Below are 13,013 nucleotides of genomic sequence, written 5' to 3' on the forward strand. Positions count from 1 at the left end.
CCAAACAATACTTGCAACGTTCATATTCCTTCCGCGAACTTTTGTTATTCAATATACGACTTCTAATGTTTTTCAACTGTGACGACAGATTCTCCACTAGAAAAGTTAAACTTAATAACAGTAAAAGTTTCTCCTAATCTTTTTCCGTTATTACAATCGATCGGGAGATCCGATACGTCAGGATTAAGTTAATATCCATAACACAATTGATATGGTTTGCGAATTTTCAGTGGGCACGTGTTTTATCTAAAGCCAACGACCGCAGCTTAAATAAAATTGACTAAATCATACAATGGAATACATAATATATTAGACAATACTATAAAGGGTAATGAACCGCTAAAAAATTTATCAGAAATCTATGACCGGCAATGTTGTTATTAATGAAATGTATTATTTCTTCAAATAAAAAAGGCGATTAATTTCCCTTGTGTTCTCTTAAATTAGAAATTGGTTATATTCACTATTCACGTGTGTGCATTTCGCTCTTTTTTTACCGTATCAATATAATTATCTCGTACAGATACGACCATAGCAAAACAATAAAGTAGCAACAACCCAATTATAATTTAACCTATTATAGCATATGATCACCATTGCAAATACGCTAAATAAACAAACATTTTGATAAAATTTTACATCTGAACCGAATTTCTAACCGTGCAGTCGGGAGTATTATGTGCAAATGGTTTATTAATCATGCACCGTTGGGGATAATTGAATGGAATATATTTCTACATTTAGTAATGTTTTTGTTACGGCACAGTTACAATATTGCTAAAGCAAACTACGGTGATCTATTCTGATTAATACACGCGTTATTTACTTACTTAAAAGATGTGTTCATTAACTATAATATGATTCGTGGAACGCAATTGTGAGCTCAACAAAATAAGCTCCGATAAGCAGATAAGCAGAGTGCTATCTTGACCCCATCGATTCCACTTAAATTGCAATAAAAAATATATTAATTAGATTAACGAATATTGGAGGTGGGATGCGCTCAATTAAGTAAGTATAATTAAATTAACGATTGAAAATGAATTCAGAAAACCCGTCCGATTGGGCTGGGCGGTATCTCAAAAGAAGGCGCTCTTAAAAAACTTGATTTTTGACACCGATCTCGTATTTTTAAGACGTAATTAAAAATTTTCGAAAGTTATCGAAGGAATAAGCGTACGGGATGGGAATTCCAGTTGTGCCTACCCAAAGAAAGGGCACTACGAATTGCTTGTCGTAAGTAAGATAAGGTATCTAACTCAATCCATGTCGCTCATCCGCCCTTGTTTACCTGTTGCAGTGTTCAGCTGGACCGCAGTGGATTCCGTGTCGCTTTTATGAACTTTTATTTGAATCCGGATTTAAAACGCCGTTTGTATCCAACCTTTACTTTTGTTTTTGTTGACTTGACAAGATAATTACCCATTAGCACGTATCGGATACGTAGAAGTGCCGCGCTGGTACAAAAAGGAAACCTTGAATCCGAATTTAATTATTTAATTTAACTTAATTATTCCAGTTTTGAACTCTGTTTGTTTACACGATCTATAGAAACTGCTGATTATATTGAATTTCACATTCAGTCTGTAATGAATACATTCAACTTCGTTCGTTGACTAAAACATATACTTGAGAAGTGATCGAATATAAACAAGGAAATGTAACTCTGTTCGGATATTGAAGGAACAGTTTGCCTTGCAGCCGTCTGCAAGGATTGAGGGGCCTGATGTAATTTACCGGTTCATCTGCCGTATAAAGTACATGCTTACTGTGATAAATATAATGCAAGAGAAAAACTGGTGTGCCATCGTTCGCTTGAAAACGCAACTTCAGCATTTATAATTAGCTACTCGTCCCATGAATGTTGAAAATTTAAGAATGTGCAATTAACAAATAATTATGTGCTGTTTATGATGCCCTGCAAACATTTACGTTAGTTTGTAGCGGTACGATGTCTTGTTGCTCAGTGCTGTGTATCACTAATGAGTAACATGAAACTACAGTCGAAATAAACCGATATAACTTCTCGTTTGCAAAGGAAAGTTTACTAATGAGTGCGGTTAATTTTAAATCAGTATATCCGGATACATTTCTAAACGTACGGTACGTAGGTAAAGATTGATGTACCCAGATTAGAGCTTAGAGCACTTAATTAATGAGAAAAACTCTACCAATGTCTTTGGTTTGACTTCACTTATCGTTCTTTAAAAAAATACACAAATTGGTTCGCGGGATAAACTCCCGTAAATCGATCCCTTCAGGAATATTAGAATGACTTTAAGTGTAAATTCCTTGTACAAAATCCTTAAAACTGGTCGATTCATATTTTGATACAAAATAGAAAATTCAATTAACTGACATTATTTTATTGATGAGGTGAAATATTCTCCCATTGACAGCTGATTTACTACTTTGGAAAGGTAGCAGCAAGTTGGACAATTAGATGTGCCTTATTTACAATACAATCGGACCTCTTGTATCTCCAGGTAAAAGTCTGAAAGTGAATATCGAAAGATGGTTGACGAATTTGAATTCAGAACAAACCCGTGCTTCAGGTTTCACAAATTTTATTAGTTCTAATTTGGTTTATTTACTGGAATGGTTACCAATGTTCCGCAGTAACAAAATGTTCAAAATTACACTTAAAACTTACGGTTTTCACAGCCAACAAAAGCACGAATTAATTGTCTTGAACTTTTTTACCGGTTGCCCTTTTAATCATAATGTTATTACCACCATCGTGTAAACAAATTAGGCGGACTACTTGGATTAATAAACTGGTTAGTCCAGCAACCTTGTCGCCTGGAAGGGAGTCAAATCCGGTAGTTCTGATCGAAAAAATCGCGAAATGTTCGAATTTATTTCAGATTTTGGCGATTTTAAAAGAACTAGTTTTGAATGATACCTACGCAATACATTTCACTCGGCCAACACTAGCAGAAGTTCCTGGAACTATACCAGTTAAACCTCCGAGCGATGTAGTTACAATCACCCCGACAGAGTGCGGTACCCTTTCTTCAGCCGTGCAAACTATTACTGTATAAACAGCTAGGTAACACTGTTTCACAGGTTGCGTATCCACAAAGGATCGAATGAATACTTGCGAGAGTTCTTTACATACTAGCTCTCACCAATCCCAATGTCAATATTCACGGAAGAGGAAATAAGAAAGGACACAAAATCCACTGGTATTTCCCTTTTTAATATCGCATCATAAAACGTAGTAATAAAATCGATAATATAACGAAAGGGTTAAAATTCATTCAGAATGACAAACTACTGCTGAAGTTGCGAAGTTCGAAAAAATGATACATTTTTAAAAGGCTGTATCTCGGAAATTATTGGGTCTTTGGATTATTGGTTGGGCCAACATCCTAAAGAAGGCAGAAAAATTGGAACTACTGGATTTGAAGCAAGGTCTGAAGTATAAGGGTACTGGACTAAGTTTTTTAACGTAACGTGCCAGTTCAAATATAACACAATGAAACGTGTTGTACCTTGGACCCCAACGCTTTCGTGGTAACAATTTATTTAAATGCGAGCACTTTAATCCGATCGTGCAATGACCAGTATTAAATATTCTCCTAAGATATTTGCACTGTGTCCGTCGGCACTCGTAGGTATCGGTGAATTTAACCCAAGGTTACAAACTTGTACATCGAACCAGTTTAGCATTGTAACGTATCCGGAATTTAAACTGGTACATACAATTAAAACTAAAAGTAAAACCCTAAAACAAATCAAAGATAACACTCCCTTCATAAAATACATACCTCTTAAATAAGAGGGCTAATTGTAGATGAAGCAGCAATTGTCGATTGAAAATGGTAGTACACAAATATCAGCCGAACCTAAGGAAAGGTACACTTCAATTACCTGAAATAATAATAATTTATTGAACCCTTTGTTGCCATTCATACAATGTAAAGGTATGTCAGTAACTATTGTATAACAAATAAAAAATGATTACATCTATAATAAGCGTAAGGCGTCAAATACAAATGGCGGTACTTACGATAAGAAAGAAAAAACGCAATTAGATCCTCACTATTGGAGGTGAATCCGTCCTAATTACTTTCGTTTCGGCAGAAATACTATACATTCATGATGGGAATTAAATTTCCATGCACTCTAACTAACGATTTTGACTGTTTCGAGTCAAACGAAGTGTAAATTGATATAGTTCTGGACAGAAAGGAAGTGAAAATCGACACGCACTGCGCGGTAAAATTGCGTTGCTAAATTCCAACAATAAAGGGAGCTCAGCCATCTATTCAAAACTTATGAGGGCCTTTCAACAAGTAAATATACCGTGAACAATAATAATGGAGAAAATAAATCGTTACAAGCTGCCAAGACATATCAGCTGCGAGGTCAGTTTACTTGGCCTCATGGAGATAGGTATGTCAATTCTTCTAAATTGAGTGCCGAATAGTTCATAGCATTTGGAAGGTTTTACCGCTGCCATCTTTTCGAACTAATCAGCTGTAACTTCACGACAGTGAGCCGCTATTTTGGTGAAGAGTTATCTTTGCTAAAATATATGTGAAATTTATGTTTTTTAACCGAAATTAAGTAATCCAAAACGTTGTATTGTGTAGTTTTTGAGTTCCTTTTACTTTGTATATGTGATCGAGTATTAATTACCCGAAGTCAATCCCTCTTGCTTAAGTATCTAATTTCACTTCTTACTCGAGATTTTCGTTGAAGAGATTTATTTGTCCTAACGTCATTTTGTTCGGATTTAGAGTACTCTATCCTAGTCTATTTCCAGGTTAATGTGTGCTTTAAGGAATATAGGATGGGTATGGCTTTCGTATAACTATCTTATTTGGCCATGTTACTGTTAAATACGCAATATAGTATTTATGGGGATGTATCTAATGTAGTTAATTAATAATTGGTCAAGCCTAAAACAAATTTTAATAATTTTTGCATTTTATAAATAATCTAAAAAAATACTATTATTAAGGTTAGATATGAAAACGTTAATTCAGGTCAGTTTACTGCAATCAGAGTATAAAACATTTCGAATTATCAAACCAGTCACAACCGTACGTAACTTTATTACAAATATCTACTAAATTCCACATACAATGGGACGCGGCGTAATGGGTTAACGGGCTGCGAGGCACGTCATTACGATGCCCTCAAGCGACATTAACCTAACAATTCGGTACGGTTATTTAATTTTTAAATGAAGTTACGCATATGAAAACTGATCCCTACCCCAAGAAATCGGACACTAGCATTAGTTTATCGCATCTAAACATCGCATATCGGGGGCCCGAGACTCAAATCCGCATTCACACATCGCAGTGGTGGTGCTCGAGGGAAATCTCATTCCAATAACTGCACGACTGGATCAAGTTGCTAACCGCAGGCGAAGGTTACAGGTAAGTCGTGGCTCAACAAATCTAGTTGCCCCTTTGATGACCTTTTAAGTTTTCTTACAACACCCGTATATTATATTTATGTACCTATTTATATAAACTTTAGGGTTTACACGTCGGCCATTCTGAAAATCTAATAAAACATAAAAGCGACCTATTATATAACCACTCGGCGATCGTTCCCAAAGCGTTTTTCTATAAAGTGTCTATCTGCTTTGTTATTTATGACCATCCCCAGCATTCTATAAAACCAACCTTTGTCAAAAAGAGATTTCGAAATCACCTTATTTTACAGAAAACTTAAATTTGTGTTCACGTGATGCCAAATGAGTAGGTATCCCCAATTTCATTTTAACTACCTCTTAACGAGTAAGGACCTTATTCGCGGTAAGAACATTTAAACGATATTAAAACTTTCAATTTTCTTTTATAAAAAGCTGATTAATGTTTAAAATGCACCGAAGTTAAAAACACAATTGGTTACGCATTCTTAAAAAGGTAATATTTTTTCGTCTGGGAAAGCACTTTTATAAAGGAAAACGTTTCAAATTACACAAACTTTTTTTAAGGGTGCCGTAAATACGGTTTACAGACGGGTGACAAACGATCGCAAAAATCCATACATTTGCTTTAAATGAAAAATATTTGAAGTTTGAACTGAAAGGGTACGTAATCGGCAGGGCTGTATTTGTGATAGCGCGACAAAGGCATTTTATGCAGGATCAAAGAAAGATTGCGAAGACGAAGTCAGATACAACATACGACCGCTTTCCAAAGGAGAGATTGACATTACGACATGACCATAAAGAAAGACCGATCGTGATATGGGTAACACCGCATTTGTGTGTAAAAATATTGTAAAGAACTAGACGATGTGGCGTTCAAGGAATGGACCTAAGCGTGTAGGGATCATCATAGAAGGTATAACAGGATCAGAATCTTACATATGTATAAATCAAGACCACGATATGTACGTGCAGGTGACCGCGCGGACTGCGGTCTTGAGAAGTGGAACCGATCAATAGTGCCCTACGTCCCAGAAGGGCTCGCCACGACTCCCGGGAGCCGATAAACAATCACCTGAACCCCTGTCATCGACTTATTGTCCAACAGGTATTAATATGGACACCTATAATGAGTTCCGTAGTTATTCGATTAACCATTCGAAGGAATAAAAGCGACGCCTCACTCTACGTGCCATTCAAAGTTCCGAAAGTAAGTTCTGCAGTCTCATGAAATCAACCCTTTTACGCGCGCATTTGTGGTATTGTCATTCTGTATCGTAGATTATTGCTAGACACAATTCACTTTCGTTATTTTCGATATCTTTTAATTTAATCAACATTAATCAAGAGCTTATTTGACGAGTTGATGATGAACCTCAAGTGGATGAAGACATGAAGCATAGGACAGGAATTAGGTATAGAAGATTCGGGATTAAGGACCTGGAAAATTTTCGTGCTTATGATGCCTTTGTCGCTATTTGTGGCCCTTTCTGACTACCATATTTTGCATCTACAAGACTAGGATCTTTATAGACGGACAAAGAGGCACCTGCCTTTCAGCAGCGGCGGATCGAAATCATTTTGCAACCAGGGGAAACTCACTGCCTGGTGCCTTCTTCTAAACCTTTAAAACTTTCAGTGACGCGACTAGGTCGACGCGACTCGAGTCGCGAGACTTGACCGCTAGTGTGCGGGCGCCCTTACCGACAGTCCCGTCCGGGAGTGTGAGAGGGCTCAGATTACATCCGCTTTAATTTACATTATTAAACTCATCATGAAATAAAGTCAACGAACTTGCAGGTTTTGAATTGACTGGGAAGACCAAGAAACCGTTTAGGATTGGTAGTAAGAAAGGCACTAACCAATGAGAAATTAAACATCGCCATTTTGAAGATAATTCGCCATTTGTGCCTGTAAAAAATTTCAATAATTAAAAAGGCGATAGTTTAGTTCAGAAAAAATAGATTGAATCACCTAGCAAGCGAGGAGAGGTCGCAAGACATTATTAAAAAGGGGAAGTTAAATGAACATTTTCGGTGAATAGGTTGAGTTTAGTTGAGTGCTCGAATTAAATTTTTCGAATAACAAGAACAGTTCGGAAAAAGTTAGTTGCAATGTAATATTTTGCGTCGAGTGAAGAAGTTGCGTTTTAATATACTCAAAGTATTAATGTTGTGGTAAACCGAAAAGTAAACTTAAAACTCCTTAAGTGTAAAGTTGCAAACCTAAATAAATAAAGACATTTTTTGAATACGGTATAAAAAACTTTCGTTCGTATGTATGATCCACTAAAATAATGAGAGATTCTATAAAACCCTGTCGAGTGGCGAAATTGTAACTAAAACTGTCGATATTTTCAATTATAAACTTATTGCAATCGGTCTCATTGTGAGAGAGTCTTTGAAATCATCTTTTTGTGTAGGTGTTCACTGAGGATTTTCTCCCATTATAGTAAATAGTGACAAAGTTCATTAAACGGAGTGTGCGCAAAGCACGTCCTTGGTAGTTCTATTTACCGGTAAACCGGAAACAAAATGAAGCACCGAAATCGAGCCCATCTGGTTGACGCAATTTAATTAACGCACGGGTTTTAGTACTAATAACAAGAGATGCAGGTGGACAATTTTGGTGCAGATTATTTTCGGCGTAAGTTGGAGCGCTTTCCTTTGAAAGTGACGTTATGAAGGCTTGTTGTAATTGGCACATTATTTCTAAAAACTGGAAGGGGTTTTTTGTTTGGTTGGGGAGGTGTTCCATTAAATACTGTCAAAAACGAAAAAAAGGGACTAGTTCGCGACGGTTGGAAGAGAGTGTATGTAACTTTACGTTATTTATTCAGACTGTCCGCCCGATTTGATTGAAGACGTTGTTCCTCATTCTCGTAATATTTCTGTGAGAAGTTTAAGGCGTTTTCTGGAAAAGTTAGTTAAGTGGGGCCAATCAATTAATTGTGTCTTTATTCGAATCCATTGTCCGACCCGCATAGAATCTTTAAGACAGGTTTTTCTTTTCATATCCAAGATTTATTTCAGCTATTGGTAACAATTTGCTTGATATATTATTTGGAATTTCGGAAGATGAGTTTCCAAATTATGAATTTCAGTAAATATTGAGGTTTTTCTTTGTAGCAGATAGCTGATGAGCAATTCATGCGCAAATGAAAATGCACATGGAAGTACTAAGTATTGATTAGCCGACGACCAGCAATAATTCATTTTACTTTGTACAGTTTTAGTGCAAAATTTCCAACCTTTGTTACACGAAGGGAGCTTTCAAACTTTTTTAATGTAAGAGCCCATTACATTTTTGTCGTTACGTAGAATTCATTCCTATTAGCTGAATTACATCCTTTAGTTTTAGCACAGATCTACACATACACAGATTGCTAACCTTATGCATTTTTTGGGAAACAAATTTAGGTATACTTAAAAGCGCCCTCTATTGCGGAGCAGTAGAAACATGTACCGTTTAAAACTGTAATATGACGCTTATGGATTTATGCATAGATGTCGCTGCAAAAAATTTAAAGCGGTAAAATGTGCATATAATCCAGTTTAATTGTATTTTTACCAGGAAAGTTGTGGGGTAGTTTTGATTTCTTTGATTCTATATGTTTTTTGGGGTGCTGAATCCGAATCTGAGGTTTGCTAACAAAATTTCATGACGCAACATTGAAAAAAATACAAAAAAAGTTGAAAAGGATATTTTTTTAGCAGTTTTGTGCTTACAACTCGAAAACTATCAACTTTTCGAAAATAACCTCCCTATCTTATATCTTATCGGCGTGGTAAAGAGTGTAACGTTAATGATGGCAGAGATATACATAGTTTGTAAGTATGCCTTTGCGGTTAGCAATTTGTCAAGACCTTTAAAGCCGCAAATAGTGTCCGCCAACTTCAAAAAACCTTCACGATTCTTTAAGAACCTGCCCTATGTTCGTGTGTATCTGTGACCACAGGGACCCGCTTTTAATATCTCCCTTACGACGAATGAGTAGCTTCAGTGTTAAATTAAACAATTATGGCTCAACGTACCTCCTATCATATCATACCACTGTAATAGTACGAATATTAAGGAATTCGAATTGTGCAAACTTTAGCGCTTTAATTTTGTTTCAGCGACATCTAACGCATAAATCCATAAGCGTCATATTACAGTTTTAAACGATACATGTTTATACTGCTCCGCAATAGAGGGCGCTTTTAAGTATACCTAAATTTGTTTCCCAAAAAATGCATAAGGTTAGCAATCTGTGTATGTGTAGATCTGTGCTGTAAGGTAATGTTTGTGTGTTTACAATGAGATTGTCATAGCCAACTTCGACGTCGAATTTAAAAAAATTATCAATGTTCTCCTGTGAGATCGAAGGGACTCCAGCGCATTTTTGTGTGGAAGATCAGTACCATATTAGCCAATTTTGACTCCACCGTCAATAAGATGTTTTCGAAGGCTATCACATTCCCTGTATTAGTACCCACTTCCGACGACCCGTTCACCCGCAATTCGCACCTTAATGGATTTCGCTAAAAAAACCCTCCACAAAATATTACCCAATTTTTGGGGCACTTCTCATAGCTCAAGCTTCTACTAGCGACACGAGAAAGAGAGATCGCGATTCGAGCTTTAGAAATTTTTGGACGACCAAAGTCGACTACGTCTCGAAGACCCGCGCCTTGCCAAAGCTTGTTAATTTCGCCCCTAGGAGAAAAAACAAAATTCCGTCACGAAAGAGTTGTGCGAGCTAAAAGATCTTTCCGAGGACACCAATTTGGACACAATCGGAAAAAATTTCCACGTTCGTACACCACACTCGGGAATGGTGCCCAGAAGTCGCCACCCCACATCATGTAGCGTCATATCTCATTTGATATGCAACTTGCTGGGTCTACAGCTATATTTGTGGATTAGTGTGAATGATTTAAATGAAACCGCGTATTTAAGGCATATGATGTCATAACTCAAAACCTACCACGAGTTAGAACGGCCACCCAATTTTTTTTTGAAGTCGTAATGGTCCTCTTAAAAAAATGGGTGATGCTCTATACAGCACATTGCATACAGGGCTATAGCTCATGTGCAACACTGTATATATCTATGCAGACCACAAATGACATTTTTATGGAATGAGAATGATAATATATATGCCAATTTAAGGTTGGAGTATGGCATTGAAACGTTATGGAGGAACTGCGTGCCTAATTTTCAGGCCGAAACAACCTGTCAACGATTCACGCAAAAGACCAGGTGACCATATACCCCGTTCAATGGAATACTTCTCCAAATGGATTTATAATAGGCTTTGCGAAGAAGCCCAGGCTGATTTTAAAATGGGCAGTTCCGAATATGAAGGACATCTGGTTCTTTTATGTCAATCCCGTTAACGTTTTACTAATCAAATTAACCACGTCTACTACTTTTTCCCCCAGAAGATATGTAACTTAAAGGAAAATTGTTTTCATAACTACCTACCTTTAAAAAGTAGCGCAACCAAATATTCACGATAATAAATTATTTGTACTCCCGTAAAGGTAAAAAAGACTTCCCGAAGGGACGCCAAAAGCGTATGTCTCACGCATGCTGATTCAAAAATTACATTGCAGAAATTGGTATGCGTAGGAGTGGATCATTATAGCTTTCTGAAATTAAATTTACCTGCGTTATATATAATTCTATACCCCTCTACATCCTTCTTCCTTCGACTTGTAAAAGCTTATAAGAAATTGAGCTGTTCCATATAAGCTGCTGGCAAATGATGTTGGAAGGATATAATAACGCATTCGAGTTTCCCAACAAGCGCTCAACCGTGGTGCCACACGTGTCATTTGCTTGGACGCCCCAAACCGACAACGCAAGAAGGTGACTGGTGACATTGCCTGCAAGTTAATCAATTTGTTACACGCTGAAATATTGCTTCTTGTCAAAGCAAGGTATTTGAGCGTGCAGGAAAAAATTCGCAAATTTATCGGAATTCGGGGGGGAATGTTGGAAAAAAGGGACGCATCTCATGTTCGACAACTTCTCCAGGACAGAGCGCCATAAATCACATACTTTTTAGAAATGCATGTTTTCGACAATACTTGACCCAATAACCTCCGAGCCGAAAATGGAATGGTTGATCTTTTACGCCCTTCTAAACTCGTGATTGTGTAACAGCATGAGTGATTGATACAGTTACTTCAATGCACGTTATATGATTATGATTTACTCCTTTCGAATCTTTTCAAACAGTTTATTTAAATTCAGAACACACAAGAATGACGAAATAAAATCGTATACGGCCGTACGCAACTGCGTTTTTTTATTACATTACGCGGGCGAGAAAATTTATTGCTATTAAAAGCGTATTAAGGCCGACCTTGTTTATTCGTTACTTCATCCAAAGTGTATTCAAAAAGCAATATCAACCTAAGTGCTTTTCTGAGCAACAAGTGAGAACTCCCTTTTTATATTATTTATTGATTTATTTTATAGCGTCGAGGCACTTTATACAATCGCCTAAGGTTGAATTTTAAAGATTTCACTTTAATGTCATATAAAAGTACGTCAGTCTTAAATCCCAAATTGACGCAAGCACTTAAACGTTCAATTAACAATTTTCCACTCCGAGACAGAAATCAAAAAAGACACTTTAGACTACCTAAAGAACAATAGATAAGAAAGAGGAAAATAATCCCGATTATTCCTTAGGTCTGCTAAGAACATCGTGTAGCATTTTTATCAGGAAATTTTAGTTTTATGGAGTTATAGCGTTTTTCTTATTTAGAAGCTTTTTGTGCCCAAGCTATTAGTGGAGAATTTCGGATTGTGTTCCATATCCACGTCATTTTTGGTTTGATCGGAAGTAACGTCTATGTTAAAATGTAAAAAGAAAAAAACGGGTTCCAAATCGTGTTGTTTACACGTTATCAGTTTTGCAGACATACCGGTGTGTAGATAACGACAACAGTTGTTGCGCCGGGAAATTACAATCAGACCTAGGTGTTGATTGGATTAATGAGAATTGAATGCGCTTAATTGGGTAAGCATTGATAATGAATGACGTTTTAATGAGTTATAGAAAAACCGGCAGACGGCGTGCAGACTTATATCAAAACGAGCGCGCTTAAAAGACGAGAAGTCCGATGTCAATCTTATATTTTTCGGATAATTTCAGGACGGGTAATTAATTAAAAACCGAATTAATTTGAATCGTTTTAGGCGTGAATACAGCGAGGAGCTGGAAATGCCCTATTCCACTTCCACAAAAATTTGGATTTATTTATAAGGTAAACGCTGGATTTTGTGGGGATCTTTTGCCATTTTGCGTGCCGTAAATTTAATCTTTTGCTATTTTGGATTCTTGCCGTAAGTAACTTATTTTAGTGAGCTCTGGAAGTACCGCCATTTTCCGTAATTATCTTTTGCCAATTTGAGTGCCTTTCTGCTTTTACATTTTTGAATTTGCTTTTGCCGCGGTAACGTATCTTTCCGTTTTCCTAATTATAAAAGTAGGGGGGGGGGGGTTTATTGCGTGTTTTCCTGAAATTGCCGAAGTGACCGCCGTCAATCTGCTGGAATTCTTCAAATTTCTCCGGTCCGTAGCTACCGTCGACCTTGACCAGAACGAGATTTTCGC

This window comes from Photinus pyralis, unplaced genomic scaffold (genome assembly GCF_008802855.1).
Source record: "Photinus pyralis isolate 1611_PpyrPB1 unplaced genomic scaffold, Ppyr1.3 Ppyr1.4_LG2, whole genome shotgun sequence".
Classification (NCBI taxonomy): domain Eukaryota; kingdom Metazoa; phylum Arthropoda; class Insecta; order Coleoptera; family Lampyridae; genus Photinus; species Photinus pyralis.